Source organism: Oncorhynchus mykiss, chromosome 11, assembly GCF_057628025.1.
Source record: "Oncorhynchus mykiss isolate SJ-2025 chromosome 11, ASM5762802v1, whole genome shotgun sequence".
Lineage (NCBI taxonomy): Eukaryota > Metazoa > Chordata > Actinopteri > Salmoniformes > Salmonidae > Oncorhynchus > Oncorhynchus mykiss.
In genome coordinates this window covers 26,142,776-26,170,000 of record NC_143032.1, presented here as the reverse complement: position 1 = coordinate 26,170,000, position 27,225 = coordinate 26,142,776, and the positions used below count along the sequence as shown (strand labels likewise).

The 27,225-nt window shown below is 43.4% G+C and overlaps 2 protein-coding genes across 6 annotated transcripts in view; one reads left to right on the top strand and one right to left on the bottom strand.

The window, feature by feature from the left end:
- Positions 1–27,225, top strand: part of ccny (cyclin Y) — a 292,558-nt gene that overhangs the window by 94,435 nt on the left and 170,898 nt on the right. The window lies entirely within an intron of this gene.
- The window catches only part of LOC110535542 (partitioning defective 3 homolog), a 546,846-nt gene that overhangs the window by 453,864 nt on the left and 65,757 nt on the right, over positions 1–27,225 (bottom strand). The gene's annotated exons all lie outside the window — the stretch shown is intronic.

Here is a 27,225-nt window from a genome sequence, read left to right as displayed (position 1 = left end):
AGATACAGAGAGAGATACAGAGAGATATACAGAGAGAGATATCCAGAGAGAAAGAGAGATACAGAGAGAGAGAGAGAGATACAGAGAGAGAGAGAGAGATACAGAGAGAGAGATACAGAGAGAGAGAGATACAGAGAGAGAGAGAGAGATACAGAGAGAGAGAGAGAGATACAGAGAGGGAGAGAGAGATACAGAGAGAGAGATACAGAGAGAGAGATACAGAGAGAGATATACAGAGAGAGATATACAGAGAGAGAGATACAGCGAGAGAGATACAGAGAGAGAGATACAGAGAGAGAGATACAGAGAGAGATATACAGAGAGAGAGATACAGAGAGAAACAGAGAGAGAGAAACAGAGAGAAAGGGAAAGAAAGACAGAATTCTACAACTAACATTCCTAGCCTAGTGATACTTCTTGGCAGTTAAATATAAGCAGTGTACCATAATGTGGAAAATCTCTATTTTCTCTCCTCTCCTATTCGTCTCCTCTCAATAATAAGCGTAGAGGCTGCTGAATAAAAGATCAGACGGAGTTGAGCAGCCCGTTTGTGTGTCTCAGCGGGGTACTGTCCCCGTGTGTGTACCATAGCGCACCAAGGTGTGGGTGAGGCATGGTACTGAGGTGAGTTTGAGAGGGATACGGTAACGCACATTCCCCTGACCAAACACCACCACGCTCCCAACCTCTGCTCCTCTCACTCTGCTAACAGGTAGACACGACCACACACAAACACACACCATCAGCACCGAGCCTTCACAACGCACAATGTCTGATGGAAAAACAACATGAGACAGAAACCATCACACCCCCCCTGTCACTGTCTGATTCAGAGGGGTGTAGCCCCGAACAACGTCTGACTTTGGAGGGGTGATTCTCCCAAATGAAAGACCGCAGAAAAAAAATGTCTGGAACAGGAAAACAGGCGTCTTTGGTGTTGTCTGGGTACGGCTGGTGAATATTGGTGCACAAATGCACAGACGCATTACAGATATGCGAGACACGGTTCCAATTTATAATAAGAAACGCAGCTCCAAAATATCATGACGCATTATTGAAAACCCTGTCATCCTGCTCGGCATGAAATGAGCATTACTTGACTTCTGAATAACACTCATTGTGCCACCGCCCTTGTTTTTATTTTCAACAAGAGACAATTTCAACTGCAATCTGTATCCACGTTCCACAATGACAAGCCCATATTGCTGTACCAAAACCAGAGCGCATACAAAAACATCCTCAGCGTGCCCGTGTGTATGGACGTGCGTGAGTCTGGCCGGTGTGCGTCAGGAAGGGAGCAGATCAGTGGCAGAGTTCCTTCTGGCGGGAGAGGATCAATTCGTAAAGGACGTGCAAGGCTTATGGGAGTGGGAGTTTGCCGTCTCTCAACTAGGTCATCTAAGGAGAGGACACACACACACACACACAAGTACCCACCTTCCAGAGCCCTAATGGCTGATGACTGGGCTGCTTTGGCCAGGGCTCACTTGGGGGTTGACAGCAGGAGGTTGGCTACACTGGGTCTCATTGGTCGACATTAGTTTCAAGTTTTATTAGTCGTATGTACAGGATACACATGGTATACAACGAAATACTTGCAGGTTCCTTCTCGACAATGCAACAACAAAAAATAATTTAGCAAGTCATTTAAGAACAAATTCTTATTTACAATGACGGCCTAGGAACAGTGGGTTAACTGCCTTGCAGATCGACAGATGTTTACCTTGTCAGCTCGGGGAATCGACCTAGCAACCTATCAGTTACTGGCCCAACGCTCTAACCACTATGCTACCTGCTGCCCCAAAATACGAACATAAAGTAAATGGCTCAGTAGAATATATATATTTTTTTGCATAAGTATAATGCAGGAAGGCACAATTTATAGACCAATATTTACACATGTATCAGAGTAAGGGGGGATTGGGGGGAAAGAGTTTAAATTGGGTGGGGTCCTTGATGATGATGTGGGCCTTCCTCAGGCACCGTTTCAAGTACATGTCCTGGATGGGTGGGAACACGGCACCAGTGATGTACTGGGCCAACTTCACTACCCGCTGGAGGGACTTGCGGTCGTGGACGGAGCAACTCATGTACCAGACTGTGATGCAAACGGTGAGGAAGCTCTTGATGGTGCAGCGGTAGTATCTGGAGAGGACCTGTGGCATGACGAATTTCTTTAGCCGCCTACATTACAGCATCATTAACGTTATGCTAGACATTACACCAGACGTTATGGTAGACATTAGACCAGACGTTATGCTAGACATTACACCAGACATTACGCCAGACGTTATGCTAGACATTACACCAGACATTACGCCAGACGTTATGGTAGACATTAGACCAGACATTACACCAGGTGTTATGATAGACATTACACCAGACGTTATGGTAGACATTACACCAGACATCACACCAGACATTATGGTAGACATTACACCAGACGTTATGGAAGACATTACACCAGATGTTATGGTAGACATTACACCAGATGTTATGGTAGACATTACACCAGACGTTATGGTAGACATTACACCAGACATTATGGTAGACATTACACCAGACATTACACCAGACGTTATGGTAGACATTACACCAGACGTTATGGTAGACATTACACCAGACGTTATGGTAGACATTACACCAGACATTACACCAGACGTTATGGTAGACATTACACCAGACGTTATGGTAGACATTACACCAGACATTACACCAGATGTTATGCTAGACATTACACCATTACACCATTACACCATTACACCAGACATTACACCAGATGTTATGGAAGACATTACACCAGACATTATGCTAGACATTACACCAGACATTACACCAGACGTTATGATAGACATTACACCGGACATTACACCAGATGTTATGCTAGACATTACACCAGACGTTATGCTAGACATTACACCAGACATTATGCTAGACATTACACCAGACATTATGCTAGACATTACACCAGACATTACACCAGACGTTATGATAGACATTACACCAGACGTTATGATAAACAGTACACCAGAAGTTATGCTAGACATTACACCAGACATTACGGTAGACAGTACACCAGACATTACGGTAGACATTACACCAGACGTTATGCTAGACATTACACCAGACATTACACCAGACATTACGGTAGACATTACACCAGACATTACACCAGACGTTATGGAAGACATTACACCAGACGTTATGATAAACAGTACACCAGAAGTTATGCTAGACATTACACCAGACATTACGGTGGGCAGTACACCAGACGTTATGCTAGACATTACACCAGACATTACATCAGACATTATGGTAGATATTACACCAGACATTACACCAGACGTTATGATAGACATTACACCAGACATTCCACCAGACGTTATGATAGACATTAGACCAGACATTATGATAGACATTACATCAGACGTTATGCTAGACATTACACCAGACATTACGCTAGACATTACACCAGACATTACGGTAGACATTACACCAGACATTACACCAGACATTACACCAGACGTTATGCTAGACATTACACCAGACATTATGATAGACATTACACCAGACGTTATGCTAGACATTACACCAGACATTACGCTAGACATTACACCAGACATTATGGTAGACATTACACCAGACATTACACCAGACGTTACACCAGACGTTATGCTAGACATTACACCAGACATTATGATAGACATTACACCAGACATTATGGTAGACATTACACCAGACATTACACCAGACATTACGCTAGACATTACACCAGACATTATGGTAGACATTACACCAGACATTACACCAGACATTACACCAGACGTTATGCTAGACATTACACCAGACATTATGATAGACATTACACCAGACATTATGATAGACATTACACCAGACATTACGATAGACATTACACCAGACATTACGATAGACATTACACCAGACATTACGCTAGACATTACACCAGACATTATGCTAGACATTACACCAGACGTTATGGAAGACATTACACCAGACGTTATGGAAGACATTACACCAGACGTTATGCTAGACATTACACCAGACATTATGGTAGACATTACACCAGACATTACACCAGACATTATGATAGACATTACACCAGACGTTATGCTAGACATTACACCAGACATTATGGTAGACATTACACCAGACATTTCACCAGACATTATGGTAGACATTACACCAGACATTACACCAGACATTACACCAGTCGTTATGCTAGACATTACACCAGACATTATGATAGACATTACACCAGACATTACGCTAGACATTACACCAGACATTACACCAGACATTATGATAGACATTACACCAGACATTACACCAGACATTACACCAGACGTTATGCTAGACATTACACCAGATGTTATGGTAGACATTACACCAGACATTATGGAAGACATTACACCAGACATTATGCTAGACATTACACCAGATGTTATGGTAGACATTACACCAGACGTTATGGAAGACATTACACCAGACGTTATGGAAGACATTACACCAGATGTTATGGTAGACATTACACCAGATGTTATGGTAGACATTACACCAGACGTTATGGAAGACATTACACCAGACATTATGGAAGACATTACACCAGACGTTATGCTAGACATTACACCAGACATTACGCTAGACATTACACCAGACATTACACCAGACATTATGATAGACATTACACCAGACATTATGCTAGACATTACACCAGACGTTATGCTAGACATTACACCAGACGTTATGCTAGACATTACACCAGACGTTATGCTAGACATTACACCAGACATTACGCCAGACGTTATGCTAGACATTACACCGGACGTTATGCTAGACATTACACCAGACATTACGCCAGACGTTATGCTAGACATTACACCAGACATTACGCTAGACATTACACCAGACGTTACGCTAGACATTACACCAGACGTTATGCTAGACATTTCACCAGACGTTATGCTAGACATTTCACCAGACATTACGCCAGACGTTATGCTAGACATTACACCAGACGTTATGCTAGACATTACACCAGACATTATGATAGACATTACACCAGACGTTATGCTAGACATTACACCAGACATTACGCTAGACATTACACCAGACATTATGGTAGACATTACACCAGACATTACACCAGACATTACACCAGACGTTATGCTAGACATTACACCAGACATTATGATAGACATTACACCAGACATTATGGTAGACATTACACCAGACATTACACCAGACATTACGCTAGACATTACACCAGACATTATGCTAGACATTACACCAGACATTACGCTAGACATTACACCAGACATTACACCAGACATTATGATAGACATTACACCAGACATTATGCTAGACATTACACCAGACGTTATGCTAGACATTACACCAGACGTTATGCTAGACATTACACCAGACGTTATGCTAGACATTACACCAGACATTACGCCAGACGTTATGCTAGACATTACACCGGACGTTATGCTAGACATTACACCAGACATTACGCCAGACGTTATGCTAGACATTACACCAGACATTACGCTAGACATTACACCAGACGTTATGCTAGACATTACACCAGACGTTATGCTAGACATTTCACCAGACGTTATGCTAGACATTTCACCAGACATTACGCCAGACGTTATGCTAGACATTACACCAGACGTTATGCTAGACATTACACCAGACATTATGATAGACATTACACCAGACGTTATGCTAGACATTACACCAGACATTACGCCAGACATTATGGTAGACATTACACCAGACATTACACCAGACATTACACCAGACGTTATGCTAGACATTACACCAGACATTATGATAGACATTACACCAGACATTATGGTAGACATTACACCAGACATTACACCAGACATTACGCTAGACATTACACCAGACATTATGGTAGACATTACACCAGACATTACACCAGACATTACACCAGACGTTATGCTAGACATTACACCAGACATTATGATAGACATTACACCAGACATTACACCAGACATTATGATAGACATTACACCAGACATTACGATAGACATTACACCAGACATTACGATAGACATTACACCAGACATTACGCTAGACATTACACCAGACATTATGCTAGACATTACACCAGACGTTATGGAAGACATTACACCAGACGTTATGGAAGACATTACACCAGACGTTATGCTAGACATTACACCAGACATTATGGTAGACATTACACCAGACATTACACCAGACATTATGATAGACATTACACCAGACGTTATGCTAGACATTACACCAGACATTATGGTAGACATTACACCAGACATTTCACCAGACATTATGGTAGACATTTCACCAGACATTACACCAGACATTACACCAGTCGTTATGCTAGACATTACACCAGACATTATGATAGACATTACACCAGACATTACGCTAGACATTACACCAGACATTACACCAGACATTATGATAGACATTACACCAGACATTACACCAGACATTACACCAGACGTTATGCTAGACATTACACCAGATGTTATGGTAGACATTACACCAGACATTATGGAAGACATTACACCAGACATTATGGAAGACATTACACCAGACGTTATGGAAGACATTACACCAGACATTATGCTAGACATTACACCAGATGTTATGGTAGACATTACACCAGACGTTATGGAAGACATTACACCAGACGTTATGGAAGACATTACACCAGATGTTATGGTAGACATTACACCAGATGTTATGGTAGACATTACACCAGACGTTATGGAAGACATTACACCAGACATTATGGAAGACATTACACCAGACGTTATGCTAGACATTACACCAGACATTACGCTAGACATTACACCAGACATTACACCAGACATTATGATAGACATTACACCAGACATTATGCTAGACATTACACCAGACGTTATGCTAGACATTACACCAGACGTTATGCTAGACATTACACCAGACCTTATGCTAGACATTACACCAGACATTACGCCAGACGTTATGCTAGACATTACACCGGACGTTATGCTAGACATTACACCAGACGTTATGCTAGACATTACACCAGACATTACGCCAGACGTTATGCTAGACATTACACCGGACGTTATGCTAGACATTACACCAGACGTTATGCTAGACATTACACCAGACATTACGCTAGACATTACACCAGACGTTATGCTAGACATTACACCAGACGTTATGCTAGACATTTCACCAGACGTTATGCTAGACATTTCACCAGACATTACACCAGACGTTGTGCTAGACATTACACCAGACGTTATGGTAGACATTACACCAGACATTATGATAGACATTACACCAGACATTATGATAGACATTACACCAGACATTATGATAGACATTACACCAGACATTAAGCCAGACGTTATGCTAGACATTACACCAGACATTATGATAGACATTACACCAGACATTATGGTAGACATTACACCAGACATTATGATAGACATTACACCAGACATTACGCCAGACGTTATGCTAGACATTACACCAGACGTTATGCTAGACATTACACCAGACATTACGCCAGACGTTATGCTAGACATTACACCAGACGTTATGCTAGACATTACACCAGACATTACGCCAGACGTTATGCTAGACATTACACCAGACGTTATGCTAGACATTACACCAGACGTTATGCTAGACATTACACCAGACGTTATGCTAGACATTTCACCAGACATTACGCCAGACGTTATGCTAGACATTACACCAGACGTTATGGTAGACATTACACCAGACATTATGATAGACATTACACCAGAGCCCCACTAAAGTTTAATGTAACTAATGTAATTTAAGTGCCTTAATATGTTTGGATCCCAGGAGAGTACAAATAAATACAAAGCATAAAATATATGACTGATTCTAAATAATAATTGACTGACTCTTTCTACAGCCAGAGACACTGTGATTGTTAGTCACACGCCTCTGGCCCATCTCTATGGTCAGTGTGATGGAGCCCCACTCTCACATGAAGAACCATGGATTACTGTCTTCAGCTCTAATGGATGTCTTACTCTACTCTTAAGGAAGGTTTCTGCGGACTCTCAGGTGAGACTATCATGCAGGCCTCTCCATCTCTCTCTCTCTCTCACACACACACACACACACACACACACACACACCAGGGGTCCTAGGCTGTGGATACCACATCTGCTATTAAAGAGGATAGAAACATTCAAGCAGAGAGTTCTGAAAATCTGAGTGTGGAGCGCGTGCAGGGGGAAGACTTATTGCTGTATTTCTCTGTGCTAATAGCACGGGCTCAGAAACCATTGGCAATGACATATACATATTCTCATGCCAAATGCATATAGAAATGAATGCAAAACATTAGCTTGCATGAAAACAATCTTAAGCTGAACACAGAAAGCACTACAGCATGTGTCGAGTAGCAAGGAAGAATGCAATGGAGAGAGGGAAAGAAAAGGAGAGTGAACAGGGGGAGAGGAGGAGAGCATGCCATGTGGAGGGGAAAAAAGAGTAGGAAATAGGGGAGGGGGGAAAGAGAGATTTATCCTTTAATGAGAGAGAGGATTGTCTGCAGGCTCTACAAATTTCCATTCTAATTTCATGTGGCACAGTCACGGAACTTCTGTCTGTTTTGTCTGTGTGTGTGTGTGCGTGTGTGTTTGACTGTGAGTGTGTGTGTGTGTGTGTGTGTGTGACTGCATGTGTGTGTGGGTGTGTTTGACTGCATGTGTGTGTGGGTGTGTGTGTGACTGTGTGTGTGTTTGACTGCATGTGTGTGTGTGGGTGTGTGTGTGACTGTGTGTGTGTGTGTGACTGTGTGTGTGTGTTTGACTGCATGTGTGTGTGTGTGTGTGTGTGTGTGTGTGTGTGCACATGCGTGTGAGCACAAGTCAGATTCAGAAAGGCGGAAGGAGGGTCTCTTTGCCCCGCAACCAAAAACCTTTCTGGAAAAAAGTATTGTCTGCACGCACGGGTTAAACACACTCTAAAATTGGCCCAATGGCGTACACTTCCCCTCATTACTAAACAGATTTGAACGTGCCTGACGGTTGGAAATAATCATAACATCTGTTGTAGTCTCATCCCAAAAACTGTGTCAAAGAGAGTCAAAGTTATGAATTAGAATTGCCATTGTAGACTAACTTAATCCTGGGTCATTTAAATGTGTTTTGAATCAAATGAGAATTCAATTTTTCACGAACCTAACTGATGTTTTTAACTGATGTTTTTAACAGGTTTTTTTTCTCCAGCACCAATGAACGTGTCCTCCATTCCAGAGCCCATCCAACAGTGTCCACAGAGCCTTGATGGTGGGGTTTAGGTACCCAGGCCTCGTCAAGTCCTAGAGCAGCTCATGGCACTGTGTGGAGTGCTGCATCTGTGTGGAGAAGACTGATCCCCTTGTAAGGGGATGAGAGTGAAGCCTCGTGTCTTAGAAAGGATACTGTCTAACTGACTGCAACAACAGTACGGTAATACCCCTCTGTGCTGACTGACTAACGGCCTGTCTGTGCGCAAGCCTCTCCACTTCAGACGCAGACAAGCTAGGCCCCTGGCAAAGTCAACTGCACCTTGGCACTGCCCCATACCCAATCATCATCATGCCCAGCACGGCTTATAGCCTCTTCTACCACCTTGTTGTGGCTGGCGCCACGGAAACGATGTCCACTGCTTGCTAGCTTGTGTCCTTCAAATCGCAGCAAATCCTCAAATGAGCCACGATAGATATCATACAGAACACGTAGCATGCATATCGCCTTGGCCTATATCATATCAGAACTAATAAATTAACTTAGTTTAAGACCCAGTCTGAAGCTGTGACAAGGTGTCCCCCCCCCCCCCCCCCCCGAGTCAATTTGAGAGGCAATTTGAAGTGCCGACCTTGGCGTGACTTTGAGGCAGAGAGTAATTACACAGAGAAGGTTTCACAGAACCATTGAAGTGAGGAGAGAGAGAGTGTTTCATGGTGTATGGCCACTTGAGACCTACCGGTAAGCTTGCACAGTAGGCCTATTTTGAATGCAAAAACGGTTACCCCCTGGTTGCTTCGCCTGGTGTAGTATAGAATAGTGATATTTGACATTGGGTGTTTCTACATTCAGAGATTAGCCAAACCAAATTCCGTATACAACTAAATCCCCTGAAAACCCCATTGTTTTAAAAGGAGCAATCCTCTTTGAAGATCCAACAGCAAAAAGGGCAATGGCGCCCTCCTCAGGAGAGGTTAAAAATGAGCCAACCATTTCAGATTATAACATGCAAAAATAAGCAGGATATGCGGAATGTACGAAGCCTAACACATCAGTGATTTAGACAAATACAATCCCAAGGTATGCATAGCACAGATAACTAGTTCACCAGACAGCCACTGGGTAAAAACCCCCACATCAAAGTCATTGAGTGCCACAAGAGCAGAATCCAGCCTCTCCTATCCTCTGTGTCAGGAAGTCAGTGTATCAGTCCCATATCTGTCCCATATGCCCATAGTGGGAAACGGGGCTTTGTTATCTTACCAAGTCCTGGAAGGCCCCGAGTCCTCTGGGGGTGGGGTAAGGGCTAACGCGGAGCCCAATCTCAGCAGGGGGCCTGGGACTGTCACCTCTATTTAGGTCCCCCTGTGCGGTGCCCGACCTAAATCAGCCTTTCGGCTGTGAAGGGCCGGCCCAGTGAGTCCACGCTGGCAGTTAAGAGGGCCGTTTGGCAAAGTGCTTAGACACTGGAGCCAGACTAGCCCTGACAGCTGTCAACAGAGACAAACATCCCAGCCTGACACAGACAGAGGATTGGGGTAGTGTTTATGGGGAAGTGTGTGTGTGGGAGTGGGGGGGGGGGGCTGCATGTGCGCGTGTGTTGTCTTGTGGTACAGTAGTGCCAGATTTGGGTTGAAGCACTAGTGTTACAGACACTGCGCACCGCAAGGCAAGCAGGCACGTTGTCAGGAATCATTTGGTGAATGGCAACGCCGCACCAAGCTGTCATGCTAGGCACATCATAACCACCTACATGCCCAAATCGTTTGAGTTCCCCCTGAAAGGAAAGCCCAGTGACTTGACCTGATTTTAAAACAATGTTCCTAAAAAAACAAGCCCTCCTGGCAAAAGCGAAGAGTGTATTTTAGCTGCAGACAGTCTAAAAGAAGAAGGGATATCATATGGTGCCTTTGTGGGGCAGTTCTGTTTATGTCTGAAAACACCGTTAAACGTGGTCTGGTTTGCAACTTCATCCGTAGGTTCTACAACTAAATGCAGTGTTCCAATATTTCCTTACAATAATGCCGCTGTGTGTGTGAACGAATCAAACTGCCTAAATATGATTATCGGGCTCCAGCAGCAGAATAATGTTTTTAGCCTGAGAGAGAGAGGAGAGAGAGAGAGGAGCGAGAGGAGAGAGGTGAGAGAGGAGAGAGGGAGAGAGAGGAGAGAGAGGGAGAGAGAGGGAGAGAGAGGGAGAGAGAGGGAGAGAGAGGGAGAGAGAGGAGAGAGGGAGAGAGGGAGAGAGAGGAGAGAGCGGGAGAGAGAGGTGACTTGCTACATACTGTATGAGTAGAATCCGAATAATGTCCTATGATTGCGTCAACATTGCGTTCTTTCAGGACACTTGAGTGGATAACTCTGTTATTGTCCTCTTTCAGGACGCGTGAGCAGATACCTCCGTTATTGTCCTCTTTCAGGACACTGAGTGGATAACTCCGTTATTGTCCTCTTTCAGGACACTGAGTGGATAACTCCGTTATTGTCCTCTTTCAGGACACTGAGTGGATAACTCCGTTATTGTCCTCTTTCAGGACACTGAATGGATAACTCCGTTATTGTCCTCTTTCAGGACACTGAATTGATAACTCCGTTATTGTCCTCTTTCAGGACACTGAATGGATAACTTTGTAATGGATAACTCTGCTATAGTGTCTCAACCTAGCAAACGTCTGTTCTGTCTCATTGTCTTCCTCCAGGTGATTCTGGTATTGTCTCTTCTCCTGCAACAGCAAGGTTCCCCAATTGGTGGCCCGCAGGCCAAATTTGGCCTGTGGCTATTTTTATTTGGCCGCCCAAGTTTCCTGAGCAAATTTGTTATTATTATTGTTGTACATAATAGACTAAAAACACCAATAAATCAGCTCCAAGTGATTTGAAATTAAGAAACCTGTTCAAGTATTCACAGGCATAAGAGAGAGAAAAATGTGATCGTATACAAATGTAAGCAAGGTTTCAAGTATGTTTCAGTTAAACATTATCGGTTGTAGGGTTGTCCCCTAAATATTGGTCGACCGAAAGTCTTCTGTTCTTTAGACCAATCGACTGCTAGAAAAAATGTTGTGTTTTTTTCCATATATAAACACAACCTACACTACCGTTCAAAAGTTTGGGGTCACTTAGAAATTACCTTGTTTTTGAAAGAAATGCACATTTTTTTGTCCATTAAAATAACCACAAATTGATCAGAAATACAGTGTAGACATTGTTCATGTTGTAAATGACTATTGTAGCTGGAAATGGCAGATTTTCTATGGAATATCTACATAGGCGTACAGAGGCCCATTATCAGAAACCTTCACTCCTGTGTTCCAATGGCACAAAGTATTAGATAATCCAAGTTTAACATTAGCCTTTTAGCTAATTGATCATTAGAAAACCTTTTTGCAATTATGTTAGCACAGCTGAAAGCAATAAAACTGGCCTTCTTTAGACTAGTTGAGTATCTGGAGCATCAGCATTAGTGGGTTCGATTACAGGCTCAAAATGGCCAGAAACAAAGACCTTTTTCTAAAACTCATCAGTCTATTCTTGTTCTGAGAAATGAAGGCTATTCCATGCGCAAAATTGCCAAAATTTTGCTGGCTAAGCAGATCCTGCCATTACTCTCCTGAAGTTGCCGGTAATATCTTACCATTTCTACCCATCTTGCATGCCAGTTATGGTTTTCATATGCACCTTTTCGTGAAACAGTTTTATTTAATTCATAATAACATCTACATATCTCAAATTCATTGTCATGTGTTTAATCAATAGTCTTTCCAAATCTAAATGAAAATGATACAAACCTAAAGAGTAACTTCTATTGCCAACTAGGCAAAAATAGCCTCGGGATAAGAAGCAGTGCTTGACATGGGGTCAACGCTCACCGGAGCGAAGTACCGGCACCTCAAATTTTCTACTGCTTGAGCACCTGTTCCTCTTATAGAATATTAGCTCAAAGGTATTGTGGAGCTGTTGCACCTAAATGTAAACAGTACCAGCACCCAAAATGAGTACCGGAACCTATTTCAGTCCAAGTCTAGCACTGATAACAAGACTATTTTATGACGTTTCCACCGAATCAGAGCATGACATTTTTCCCTTTCACGTTGAGTGTTTATTGAAAGGGAGAGAGCTGGAAAGATGTTTCAGATACATTGAGGAACTATTTGTCATTCTCAACAGATGTAAAAACAGACTGTTTGCTTTCTGTTTGAGATGAAGAAAACATGACTTTGAGAAGCTCCACAGGTCATTAGTGGTGGTCCGTTAAGCCAATCAGAAATACTATCAGACCCCCAAATGGGTGCATTTACATGCCTACATTTGCGAGCAGGCCAGGTAGCCAACAACAGGCTGACCACACTGCTCGAGTCGCGTGCGCTGCAAAATACATGTAGAAATCTATGTTATTCAATTACTGCGCCCCAACGAGCGTCTGCGTTGCCAAGGGATAAAATAGAAATCAGTTCTATTTCTGACGGAGATCACGCTGCAAGTCCTGCCTCTCCCATCTGCACATTGGTTTATAGAAGCAGGTATCCACGTGCCATCACCTCATTGGTTAAACCCACGTGGGTGACTGAAAGACGAATGAGGTCAGTGGAGATGACTAGAAACGATTTGGGTTGACCGTTTTATGTGTGGATTAATTGGTGGAGTAGAGGACCTTGTGCATTTCAAGTAAAATAACAGCTCAATGTTTATATCCCAGAACAAATTAGCTAGCAACAGCAAGCTAGTTAAATAGGACAAATTAGCTAGCAACAGCAAGCTAGCTAAATAGGACAAATTAGCTAGCAACAGCAAGCTAGCTAAATAGGACAAATTAGCTAGCAAGTCCAAGCTAACTAGCTAAATTGCCATATTAATACAATTGGTTCAGAGTTTGTTTTGATATTTTAACCTGCGTGTCGTGATCGCATTTGGTGTGGGGGGACAAAATATATTTACGCACGATGGCGCTCGTGCGCAGCCGGTTTGGGTTCCATGTAAGCCTACTTCTATGTGTGCGCGTCCTTACTCAACATTAACAGGAGCACTCCAAACAAAACGTTTCTCACAAGTGTTGCATAGGTTGTGCACTCTGCAAACAACGTGTCCACTCCGACCATGAGAACGGAAAGACTGGAATAATCATATTGAATGCATTAAAATAAATTACCATAACCAAAGTAACAAACATTGTAGATTAGAAATGATAGGAATTAACGGTAAATCTACTTCTGGTGATCTATGTAATGGGGAATTGGTATACACTAACAATCAAACCCAAACAATTCACACAATGAAGTTATGAAACAATGAATGTGCACAACTTGGCGGGAGAGAGCGCATTCTGGCGAGAGTGCATTGTGCATCTGGGTGCAGGGTCAATCCGACATCTGCACTGGCCATGCAGCATTTATGGTGATACGGCCTCAGAAGAAGTCAGGGCATTCATACCTCTTATGCCTTCGCGGAGCAGTGCAGAGCTTTGGTCAAGGAAGTGAGTTTGTGTTTATACCGGATGTACCGCCCCCACATACCGTCAATCAATCGTGTCAATGCGGAGCAATACAGAGCCCTCCGCATTGTGACTAAATTTAGGAGGGGCACGGCGATGCGGTACAGAGCTTGATTTGGTCTCTGCTTGCCTCTGGAGCCTCCGCCGTTGCGTCACACCCTCCGGATGGAGCTTCCAATCACAAATTAGGATCAAGCATAAATTGGCTTTTAGTCAAGGCCTCCGCAATGGATTAGTTCACTGGGATGGGCGCAAATAAATATACATATTTGTTACTGCTCGACTAAACAATCTCGGTCAACCAGCTGCCTAACGACCAATTGGGGTCAGCCCTAATCTGTTTGGGCTTCTTGCTGTTAGTTTGCAGTCCAAAATTGTATGTTATTATGTCGTCGCCCCCCCTCTAATGGCTTTCTGTCAGAAGTCAAAGAGCTCTGGGATGAGTTATCTGTACAGCTGACATTTATTCCCTGTGCTTCCTACTACAGTTGTTCTTCTTCTCCCATCTGCTCTGTGGACACATGCTGCTCTTCCTTCAGAAAAGGATGCGTCACAACTTTGTCCATTTGCAAATTTCTCTCGTTCACTTTCGCATGTAAATCTCCACACACACCGAAAATTACATTTTGGTAGCTACTAGCTATTCTTGTATAACTTTATGAGCTGGATTTGCCCGTCTTGGCAATTAGTTTGTTTGTTTTCTATATGATTTCGCTATTCGTTTGTGCTAATTTTGTTAGCATTCTGGCAGTAATAGAGGCCCAATTTGCTTTTTTTTCTCGCGTTTTTAGCGCCTCCTTGTGTGCCATGCTGGTCATACCATAAATTCTGGGATGGGAGGAGGATGGAATGACGATATGAAAATCTGGATACCGCCTAAACCTACTGTGATCTCCCTGTCTCTCTAATCCCCCATCCTTCCTGTTGGTACTCTGTTGGGGCGAGGGATAATGCCATCGATTAAAGCCGGCATTCCGGGGTGTATTATTCATAAAATTATGAGGACTGACCAACGGCCGCCACCCGATAATCAGGCATGGAGGAGAACCAACGGCAGCCAGCCCACTATGCTTCAAACAGCCCAACTATACTTTAAGACAAACCCTCTTGAAACAGACAGAGGGTAAAGTGAAGGAGTACAGACACACAACAACAGCACAGCAGAATCAGGCAGTAGACTAGCCTAGTCCCAGATCTGTATGTGACAAGCAGATCATCAGAGGAGTTGGCTAAAGTGAAGGAGTACAGACACACTCACACACAGAGAAACTCTCTCGCAGCAAGGGAAGAAGAGTTAAAAAGGGAGGGAGAGTTGGATGAGGTCACGTATTGACTCTCTTGGTGGAGCTCCGGGTCATTGATTGAAGTCAGCGAGAGTCATTGATTAAGTGACAAATGGAGTTAACGCACTTCTCCTAGACCTCCCGACCCCGCTCTAGAGGACAGCTCTCCCTGGTTCCTTCCCAAATGGCACCCTATTCGATTTAGGAAAATGCACGCTAGAAATGTATTAGAAGAGTAGAGAGAGAAGGGGGAGGGATAGGGAGAGGAAGAGAGAAAATGCATGCTAGAAATGTATTAGAAGAGAGGAAAAAAGGAAGAAAGAGATAAGAGGGAGAGGAAGAGAGAGAATAGAGATGGTGAGAGACAATAGGGAAGCTTTTAACCTTTGCCAAAAGAAGGAAATTGCTCTGGCACACGCAAATGCAGTGTGCCCACCAGTGCAGTTAGTCTTTGATTTCCCCTGCTCCCCAGGCCAGTCTCTGTAGCCTAGTGTAGTGTAGTGGGGGGCAGCTGTTGGGGACCCTGCTTAAGAATCGCCTAATTTACCTCCCGGCTTGATCTCTACTCAACACAGGTGCTGCCTTGGCACCAGAGCACTGTTACCATGGAGATACACTCAGGTGGGATGCCGTGTCCAAGTTACCCACCCTGCTCTGATCCAGGGATGCCCAGATCATCATCATTAACTAACATAAACAGACAGCCAACCTAGTCACAGCTGTATAGGATAGATGGTACACGCAGCATAAATATGGACTTGAGTGCGCCCAAGTGGTTTGAAAGCACAACTGCAGTGCCCACTGAGGAACGCATCCCAATAACATCTCCTTTCTCCTGAAGTGTGCATTTGTTCCAATACTTTCCTTCAATCTAAAAGCATTGGATTGTTGAAGGTAAGGAAAGGAAAGGTGGATACCTAGTCAGTTGTACAACAATGCATTCAACTGAAATGTGTCTTCCGCATTTAACCAGACCCCTCTAAATCAGAGAGGTGTGACTGACGGGTGCCTTAACCGACGTCCACGTCGGCTAGTGGGAGTTTACACTATATTTCTTATACCAGTCATGTGCTTTCAAATCATTAAAGGGAACTTAGTGAACAAGTGCACACTTTAGGAGGAAAGGAGAAATTATTGAGACATAGCGACTACTATGCACCTGACATGTATAACACAACACGACAACACGGAAACACCTTACTCAGTGGAATCGACAGTAATGAGCTTTGCGTTAGTAGCCCTTAGAGTTTCCCTTGGACCTTGTCAACATTAAGTCATGTGGTGTGTGTCTGTAGACAGACAGATAGTCCCCCTGTACAAAGCTGATCTTTCACCTCTCCAACACTTACTTCTCTCCCAGGTCCTGTCAACCAGTGGTGTAGTGCTCTTTTTTTTTAGTTGAGGAAGCACAATTTTTTTTACGGTAATATACTTTACCTTATTATTTTTTTTACAGTAACTTACTGGTAAATGACTGCCAGTAAGTTACTGTAAAAACAACTGTATAAAAAAAAAAAAAAATGTTTTACAGTGCAGCGACTGTCACAAAGTGTTACCAAAGTGGCGTGAGTTAATAAAGCACCCATAAGGTCATGACGGAGCCAGTCGCCCAACAGTCTGGCTGCTACCTCAGCAGTCTACCCAGAGGGCCGTGTTTCATTTTATTACAGTGTTGCGAACCACCTTCTACCAGGGATCTCCCCGAATGTCGTTACACACACACACACACACACACACACACACACTAGCCTGTGGGTTATGGATGGGGAGAGAGACACAGACACACAGTCTGGCACACACCACCAACTGAACTCGTCTCATTCCAAAGGTGAAAATGCAAAAATATATTCTGTGGAACTAAAATCAAAATAAGACTTTACATTTTAACAGTATGCTGACATACTGTGTGATTAAACTATTAACAATTCAACACTATAAACACTAAACATGATACATGATACAATGTCCACACATTTTCTATGGTGTAATACTCACGCAGCTTTGTTTTTCATTCAACACATAGGGAAACCACCTGACGTTAGCAAGTGTAAGAGAATTGGAATACTTTCAAATGAGCTGCCAGCAGAGACTGCATAAAAACATCTGCTACACACATTTGGTGGCACTAACATATACCAACCACTAGGGGGCAGAGGCATGCCATTATTGACAGGAAACAAGCCCAAAAAGGCTTGGTCTCAGACCATCTTTAAAACTATCTATCATTGGTTTTTCAACAGGACAATGACCCAAAACACACCTCCAGGCTGTATAAGGGTTATTTGACCAAGAAGGAGAGTGATGGAGTGCTGCATCAGATGACCTTGTCTCCACAATTACCCAACCTTAACCCAAGAGATGGTTTGGGATGGTTTGGGATGAGTTGGACTGCAGAGTGAAGTAAAAGCAGCCAACAAGTGCACAGCATATGTGGGAGCTCCTACAAGACTGTTGGAAAAGCATTCCAGGTGAAGCTGGTTGAGAGAATGTCAAGCGTGTGCAAAGCTGTCATCAAGGCAAAGGGTAGATACTTTACTACATGATTCCATGTGTGTTATGTTGATGTCTTTATCATTCTACAATGTAGAAAATAGTCAAAACAAAGAAAAACTCTTGAATGAGTAGGTGTGTCCAAACGGACTCCTACTGTATATCTTAAAGATGTTACATGTGGTTCTGAGGGGAATGGTAGCAGATTTAATATCTCACAGACCTGACACATAGATCATCCATATGCTCTGGAACAAAAACAAGTACAGCCACTAACCCTAACCACATTGCATGGTACAGTATATTACTCATACTTGTTTTTGTGTAGATGCCCCAGACAGTGCATCGGTCATTTAATTTGCTCATAGAGAATGGGTGTTACAAAGAAATATTACTCAAGTCCCAAATGGGACTCTATTCCCTATACAGTGCACTACTTTTGACCAGGGCCCGTAGTGCACTACAATGGGAATAGGGTGCCATTAGGGACATACAACGATCAGCAGTAATGACGCTACTTGATCCACCAATCATCTAGACTATGTAGGGAGAGATCCTGAGATTGTTACTGGTGCTTGAGACAGAGCAGAGTGTCACCACGACTACCCATAATGGCCACTTGACGAGGCAATAGGATGAAAAATCCTGTTTCTGCCTTAACTCAATGCTGTGACATGTTCAAAGACTTTCTGTGTGCAATGTGACTAACCTGAGTGTGCGCGCGCACGAGAGAGAGAGTGAGAGTGAGAGTGAGAGAGAGAAATCAGTGTGAGACTATCAGAGACTGATAGACAGAACTGCACAAAAAGCTCCCTGCACAAAATCTGCTGTAGTCTAAAATACTCGACAACCATGTCTATACACTCTTGGACACACACAGCATGGAATGTCTACAGGCCTTTGGACTGCTGGTCTGGGTAGCAGATTTGAGCCAACCACAGCTAGACGAACATGTTCCAGCACCTAGATGTATAACGTGCTATCAATCAGGGCTGAGTTTCTGAAACAGAGCTGAATGCTGGCCAAGCTTCACACTCCTCCCATTCAAATGTATTGGCGGGGTGTGGACTCAACGTGTGCACGTTCAACGGTAAGAGACACACTGAAGCGCTCATGATCTCCTCTATCATTAAACTCTGATAGTGTTCCATATGCAACAACACCCTTGCAAATAACAGCTTTATGTCACTGTCCATTCACTGAGTCTGCATTCCAAATGGCAACCTATTCCCTATACAGTACACTACTTTTGATCAAAGTCCTATGGGCCCTGGTCAGAAGTACTGCACTTAAATCAGGAATTGGCAGCCATTTGTGACACAAACAACATCAACACACATAGTGCTCAGCTTCTCCCTGGTTCCCATGGTGACTGAGCCATACATGTTTGTTGGTTGTTTCACTCAAGGTTAGCTAAATTAGTCTTAAAAGGATTCTTTCATGACACTGTCTGTCTGCTACAGTGTTTGGTAATTAGTCCTGATTGTTTGAGCGCAAAGAGCACAAGATTGGGTCTGACAATCCTTAGCAAACCCACAATGTTGAATCCTACAGTACCGATATGAAATACACAGAGAGTGGGCACGCACATGTGGACATTACTCCACCACTAGCTACGCCAATTAACTACCATTAAGATCAAATTCAACACCATGCATTTCATCTATCGCTCTATAGCTGGGTGAATAATGACTGACCAGCTGCAGCTTCACATAGTACATAGCCATGACAACCATTACTCCTGATGAAATCATTATAATGATCATCTAAGACAGTGTCCCAAATAGCACCCTATTCCCTATATAGTGCACTACTTTTCACCAGAGCCCTATGGCCCCTGGTAAAAAGTAGTGCACTATATAAGAAATCGAGTGCCATTTGGGACACAAACCTAAAATAACTACAAGGAGGTCTCTCTTCAGGTCTGTTAGCCTGTTGGGGGCCCTGGCTGGGCTCTGGGCTGCTTCGGCTGGCATACTGTTTCTATTAAAGGTAGAGAGAGAGAGAGAGAGAGAGAGAGAGAGAGAGAGAGAGAGCGAGAGAGCGAGAGAGAGAGCGAGAGAGAGGTGAATATAAGCAGATGCGTGGAACAAATGAGGTCATCACCCACTCCCTGCCCAGGGAGAGAGAGAGAGGCGGGGGAAAGAGGGAGAGAGAGACATAGAAAGAGAGAAAGACAAAATAGAGAGGAGGATGTGGCGGGAGAGAAAGAAGGAGAGATGTGGCGGGAGAGAAAGAAGGAGAGATGGAGGGATAGGCAGAACAGAGAGAGAGAAAGAAGGAGGGATGGAGGGATAGGCAGAGCAGAGAGAGAGAAGGAAAGATGGAGGGATAGGCAGAGCAGAGAGAGAAAGAAGGAGAGATGGAGGGATAGGCAGAGCAGAGAGAGAGAAAGAAGGAGGGATGGAGGGATAGGCAGAGCAGAGAGAGAGAAAGAAGGAGGGATGGAGGGATAGGCAGAGCAGAGAGAGAGAAAGAAGGAGGGATGGAGGGATAGGCAGAGCAGACAGAGAGAGAGAAAGAAGGAGGGATTGAGGGATAGGCAGAGCAGAGAGAGAGAAAGAAGGAGGGATGGAGGGATAGGCAGAGCAGAGAGAGAGAAAGAAGGAGGTATGGAGGGATAGGCAGAGCAGAGAGAGAGAAAGAAGGAGAGATGGAGGGATAGGCAGAGCAGATAGAGAGAAAGAAGGAGGGATAGAGGGATAGGCAGAGCAGATAGAGAGAAAGAAGGAGGGATGGAGGGATAGGCAGAGCAGAGAGAAAAAGAAGGAGGGATAGGCAGAGCAGATAGAGAGAAAGAAAGAGGGATGGAGGGATAGGCAGAGCAGATAGAGAGAAAGAAGGAGGGATGGAGAGATAGGCAGAGCAGATAGAGAGAAAGAGGAAAGAGAAGAGGGCGTCTTTCACAAAGATGGAAACTATGGAAACGTGCTTCCAGTTACAGGAGTGCAAAAGCCTTATGTGAGGACTATAACATGACATGGGTGTTTTACCACACTCATATAACATAACACACACAGTGTACAGACCATGAAACCACATCATGGGGCAAACCACAAAATGGGGCAAGCCACATTAACACCTACAGGCCAACCAACAAACGGAGTGTGTTTGCACACACTGACTGTCTTCCAAATCTATTGTGACAAATTGAAGGGCCAAGTCACTTTAAAGTCCATGTGACATAATTGACTAGCTAAATGGATGGTATTGTTGCTGCTGCACCACAGTCATAAAGCAGACCCTGCAAACACACTCCTGAGAATCTAAACCGTTACAGATGCCTGTCAAGGGAGTGTGTCTATCCTGAACTACCCTCCCTTACAGACCTGACTCTAGTCAGGAATATCTACTAATGCAAATCAACCACTGTTGAATATAAAGACAGCCTTTAACCAGCCTTGACAGGGTATATACCTTCCTCCTTTACCCCAGGGACAGACAACCCTGTTAGGGGGGGGTTGAGTCTCTCCCTGCCTCTTTTAAACAGTGGAGTTCCCCGGTGCATAGTATGGGCCAGGGCATTCTCAACAGGGCTATGTTCCAGGCAGCACGACTATATTGCACTTAAGTCAGCTTCTATCTCCAGGCCATCAGACTGTTAAATTGTTACCGCTAGTCGGTCTCCGTCCAGTACCCAGGCCTGAACCTTAGAGACTGTCACTAGCCGGCTACCACCCGATACTCTACCCTTGACCTTAGAGACTGTCACTAGCCGGCTACCACCCGGTATTCTACCCTTGACCTTAGAGACTGCTGCCCTACGTACATAGTCATTGAGCACTGGTCACTTTAATAATTTGACATACTGTTTTACCCACTAATTATGTATATACTGTGTTCTAGTCATGGCTCATCCTATATGACAACTTGTCTATTCATATACCGTCCAAACTGTCTTTACACACCATTCAGATACATATGTATTTATATTCCGGATTCTGGCGTTTTGATACGTCTTAACTTGTTCTTTTTTTTTAAAACTGTTTGATTATGTGTGTCGTTATTGTATTGCCAGATATTGCTGCATTGTTGGCGCTAGAAAAATAAGCCTTTCGTTGCACCTGGGACAACATCTGCAAAACCGTCTACGCGACCAATAAACTTTGATTTGACACACCCACACCCACACTAAGATGTAGGGGTTGCCACTCGCTGCTGCGCTCAACTGGCATTCGTTTCCTGCTTGTACTACAATCACACTTCCTGTGAAAGCTAGAGAAGCGAAGGTCGGGAAAACAGACTGGAAAGATAACCAGAACTAGGTCTGAAATGGCACTCTATTCTCTATATAGTGCACTACTTTAGACCAGAGCCCTGGTCAAGCAGTTCACTAAATAGGGATTAGGGTGTCATTTGGGACGCAATCCAATTCTGCTATAGGTAAAGGTTGTAAAGAAAGAGGTACACTAAAAACTCTTCATCTCAATTTAGAATAGACAACCTAATATACTCTGTTTGTTCCTACTGTCAAGGCAGAGGTGGTTGTGCTCCAAACTGGTTTTGAAGTCAAACCAAAATTACATTGTGTAAGAAGCGGAAGGAAGCAGGATAGACTTATTTTTAAGACTAGGCTGACCGGCTCCACAACCCTGTCTGTCAGTAAGTCAGTCAGTCAGTCAGTCTGGAGGTTATATAGGCCTTAAACAATGCTGTTAGCTTTAAACTGCTCATTAATCACTGGCGAGCAGCAACACGTACAGGCGGAGTCCCAAATTACAGTCATTTCCATATATAGTGCACTACTTTTGACCCTTTTGACCAGGGCCAATAGAGCTCTGATCAAAAGTAGTTCACTATGTAGGGAATCTGGTGCCCATTGGGACGCACAGTGCACACACAGTAGAGTGGATATGCATAGCATTACACGTACAGCCACTACTGTGAACAGACCTAGTGCTTTTAAAGGTACTGCATGTGTCAGTCTCACGGACTGTCAAACGGACTGTCTTTCATTTATGCATGCCAAGATACATAGGATCCTAAATATAACATTACATAGGAACTGTTTTCATGGTCTTTAAACTCAGCAGGATATACTCATGTCACATCCATAAACAGTATCGGTCAAAAGTTTGGACACACCTACTCATTCAAGGGTTTATTCTTTATTTGTACTACACTGCTCAAAAAAATAAAGGGAACACTAAAATAACACATCCTAGATCTGAATGAATGAAATATTCTTATTAAATACTTTTTTCTTTACATAGTTGAATGTGCTGACAACAAAATCACACAAAAATGATCAATGGAAATCAAATTTATCAACCCATGGAGGTATGGATTTGGAGTCTTTGCAGCAATTCGACCATGAAGGCCTGATTCACGCAGCCTCCTCTGAACAGATGATGCTGAGATGTGTCTGTTACTTGAACTCTGTGAAGCATTTATTTGGGCTGCAATCTGAGGTGTATGTCTAGTAACTCTAATAAACTTGTCCTCTGCAGCAGAGGGTACTCTGGGTCTTCGTTTCCTGTGGCGGTCCTCATGAGAGCCAGTTTCATCATAGCGCTTGATGGTTTTTGCAACTGCACTTGAAGGAACTTTAAAAGTTCTTGAAACGTTCCGCACTGACTGACCTTCCTGTCGTAAAGTAATGGTGGACGGTCGTGTCTCTTTGCTTGTTTGAGCTGTTTTTGCCATTATATGGACTTGGTCTTTTACCAAATAGGGCTATCTTCTGTATACCCCCCTTACCTTGTCACAACACAACTGAATGGCTCAAAAGCATAAAGGAAAGAAATTCCACAAATGAATGTGCCTTTTAACAAGGCACATCTGTCAATTGAAATGCATTCCAGGTGGCTACCTTAGGAGGCTGGTTGAGAGAATGGCAAGAGTGTGCAAAGCTGTCATCAAGGCAAAGGGTGGCTACTTTGAAGAATCTCAAATACAAAATATATTTTGATTTGTTTAACACTTTTTTGGTTCCTACATGACTCCATATGTGTTATTTCATAGTTTCGATGTCTTCAATATTATTCTACAATGTAGAAAATAGTACAAATAAAGAAAATCCTGGAATGAGTCGGTGTCCAAAATTTTCACAGGTACAAAAAAATATATATACACATATATATACACAGATGAAGTCGGAAGCTTACACCTTAGTCAAATACATTTAAACACTGTTTTTTCACAATTCCTGACATTTAATCCTAGTAAAAATTCCCCGTCTTAGGTCAGTTAGGATCACCACTTTGTTTTGAGAATGTGAAATGCCAGAATAATAGAGTGATTTTTTTTTTAGCTTTTAATACTTTCATCACATTCCCAGTGGGTCAAAAGTTTACATACACTCAATTAGTATTTGGTAGCATTGCCTTTAAATTGTTTTACTTGGGTCAAACGATTCGGGTAGCCTTCCACAAGCTTTCCACAGGAAGTTGGGTGAATTTTGGCCCATTCCTCCTGACAGAGCTGGTGTAACAGAGTCAGGTTTGTAGGCCCCCTTGCTCGCACACGCTTTTTTAGTTCTGCCCACAAATTTTCTATATGAGGTCAGGGCTTTGTGATGGCCACTCCAATACCTGGACATTGTTGTCCTTAAGCCATTTTGCCACAACTTTGGAAGTATGCTTGGGGTCATTGTCCATTTGGAAGACCCATTTGTGACCAAGCTTTAACTTCCTGACTGATGTCTTGAGATGTTGCTTCAATATATCCAATGCAGTTAACGTACTGTTCCTAGGCCGTCATTGAAAATAAGACTGACTTACCTAGTCAAATATGGATTTACTTTTTTATAAAAAAATATCCACATAATTTTCCCGCCTCATGATGCCATCTATTTTGCGAAGTGCCAGTCCAGTCCCTCCTGCAGCAAAGCACCCCCACAACATGATGCTACCACCCCCTGTGTGTCACAGTTGGGATGGTGTTCTTCGGCTTGCATGCCTCTCTCTTTTTCCTCCAAACTTAATGATGGTCATTATGGTCAAACAGTTCTGTTTTTGTTTCATCAGACCAGAGGACATTTCTCAAAAAAAGTACGATCTTTGTCCCCATCTGCAGTTGCAAGCCGTAATCTGGCTTTTTTATGGCGGTTTTGGAGCAGTGGCTTCTTCCTTCCTGAGTTGCCTTTCATGGTTATGTCGATGTAGAAGTCGTTTTACTGTGGATATAGATACTTTTGTACCTGTTTTCTCCAGCATCTTCACAAGGTCCTTTGCTGTTGTTCTGGGATTGATTTGCACTTTTCGTACCAAAGTACGTTCATCTCTAAGAGACAGAACGCGTCTCCTTCCTGAGAGGTATGACGGCTGCGTGGTCCCATGGTGTTTATACTTGTGTACTATTGTTTGTACAGATGAATGTGGTACCTTCAGGTGATACAGTGAATTATAAGTGAAATAATCGGTCTGTAAACAGTTGTTGGAAAAATTACTTGTGTCATGCACAAAGTAGATGTCCTAACCGACTGTGTGTGTATATATATATATAATCATTCTATATTTTTCCCCCTTACTAGCTCTGACTTTGCTGATAGCTACTTTATTGAGATGAAATGAAATATACTATGACTGTGATATGTGGTTGTCCCACCTAGCTACCTTAAGATGAATGCACAAACTGTAAGTCGCTTGCATAAGAGCGTCTGCTGAATGACTAAAATATGTTACGTATGGCTCTCCGGGTATAGCAGTGTACTGTACTGTCACTGATGTTAAAGGACAGAGCTACTCGTATTGTCTCTACTGCTATTTCCTGTCCATGTGCAGGGGAGTTTGATGGGGAATAGCACGGAACCCAGGGCCTGAATACCAGACAGTGTTGATAGGAGAGGGATGAAAACAGAAGCATGGCATGCCACCTGGAAAAACCAGCTCACGCATCCTGACCACCGCTCTAACACACACACAGGCACACACGCACGCACACACACACACACACACACACACAGGCACACACACGCACACACACACACACACACACACACACACACACACACACACACACACACACACACACGCGCACGCGCACACACACACACCCCCACACCTCCACCTACTGTCTGGTTGACAAACTGTCCCATAAACAGCAGCACTTCCTACAGGCCGGAGATGAACACACAGCTCTGGTTCACAATGTCTAAAGAAACACCACCATCATAACTAGAGGTGGCATGGTCTCTACCCACACTCTGTTTGGCTTTCAATCTGGAGTGAACCCGCACACATGTACGTAACCACACACACACATACCTACACACACACGCAAGCACCCACACACACGCTGTGCCAGCCAGCAGTCAAATAAAGTTTGCCAGAGGAAACTACAGTAGTCTGGATGTACTAGAAGAAGTAAATAGTGTCCAAAGGCCTTGGGCTAATATTTGGCTTGACTAAAATGTAAATGGAGAATGTGTTTTCTCAAATGTTCCCATCCTATCCCTTACTATAGCTGATTAGAATGACCTCTGCTGCTCTTACTAAAGCTCTCTCTATCTCTGTTCTATTGTAGCATAACACCAGATTACAGATAACTGATTCAACACTTAAGGCCTTTTCACAGATGCATTGTTCTTAGCCCCAGGTTAAGACTGGCCCTGGGCTAGCTTAAAACCAACTGTCCCTTTTCTGGTGTAGAAAATTCAAATTAGGTATCAAAGGAACTCTGATTGGCTAGCCCCTGGGTTAAGGTTGGTGCTAGCCCA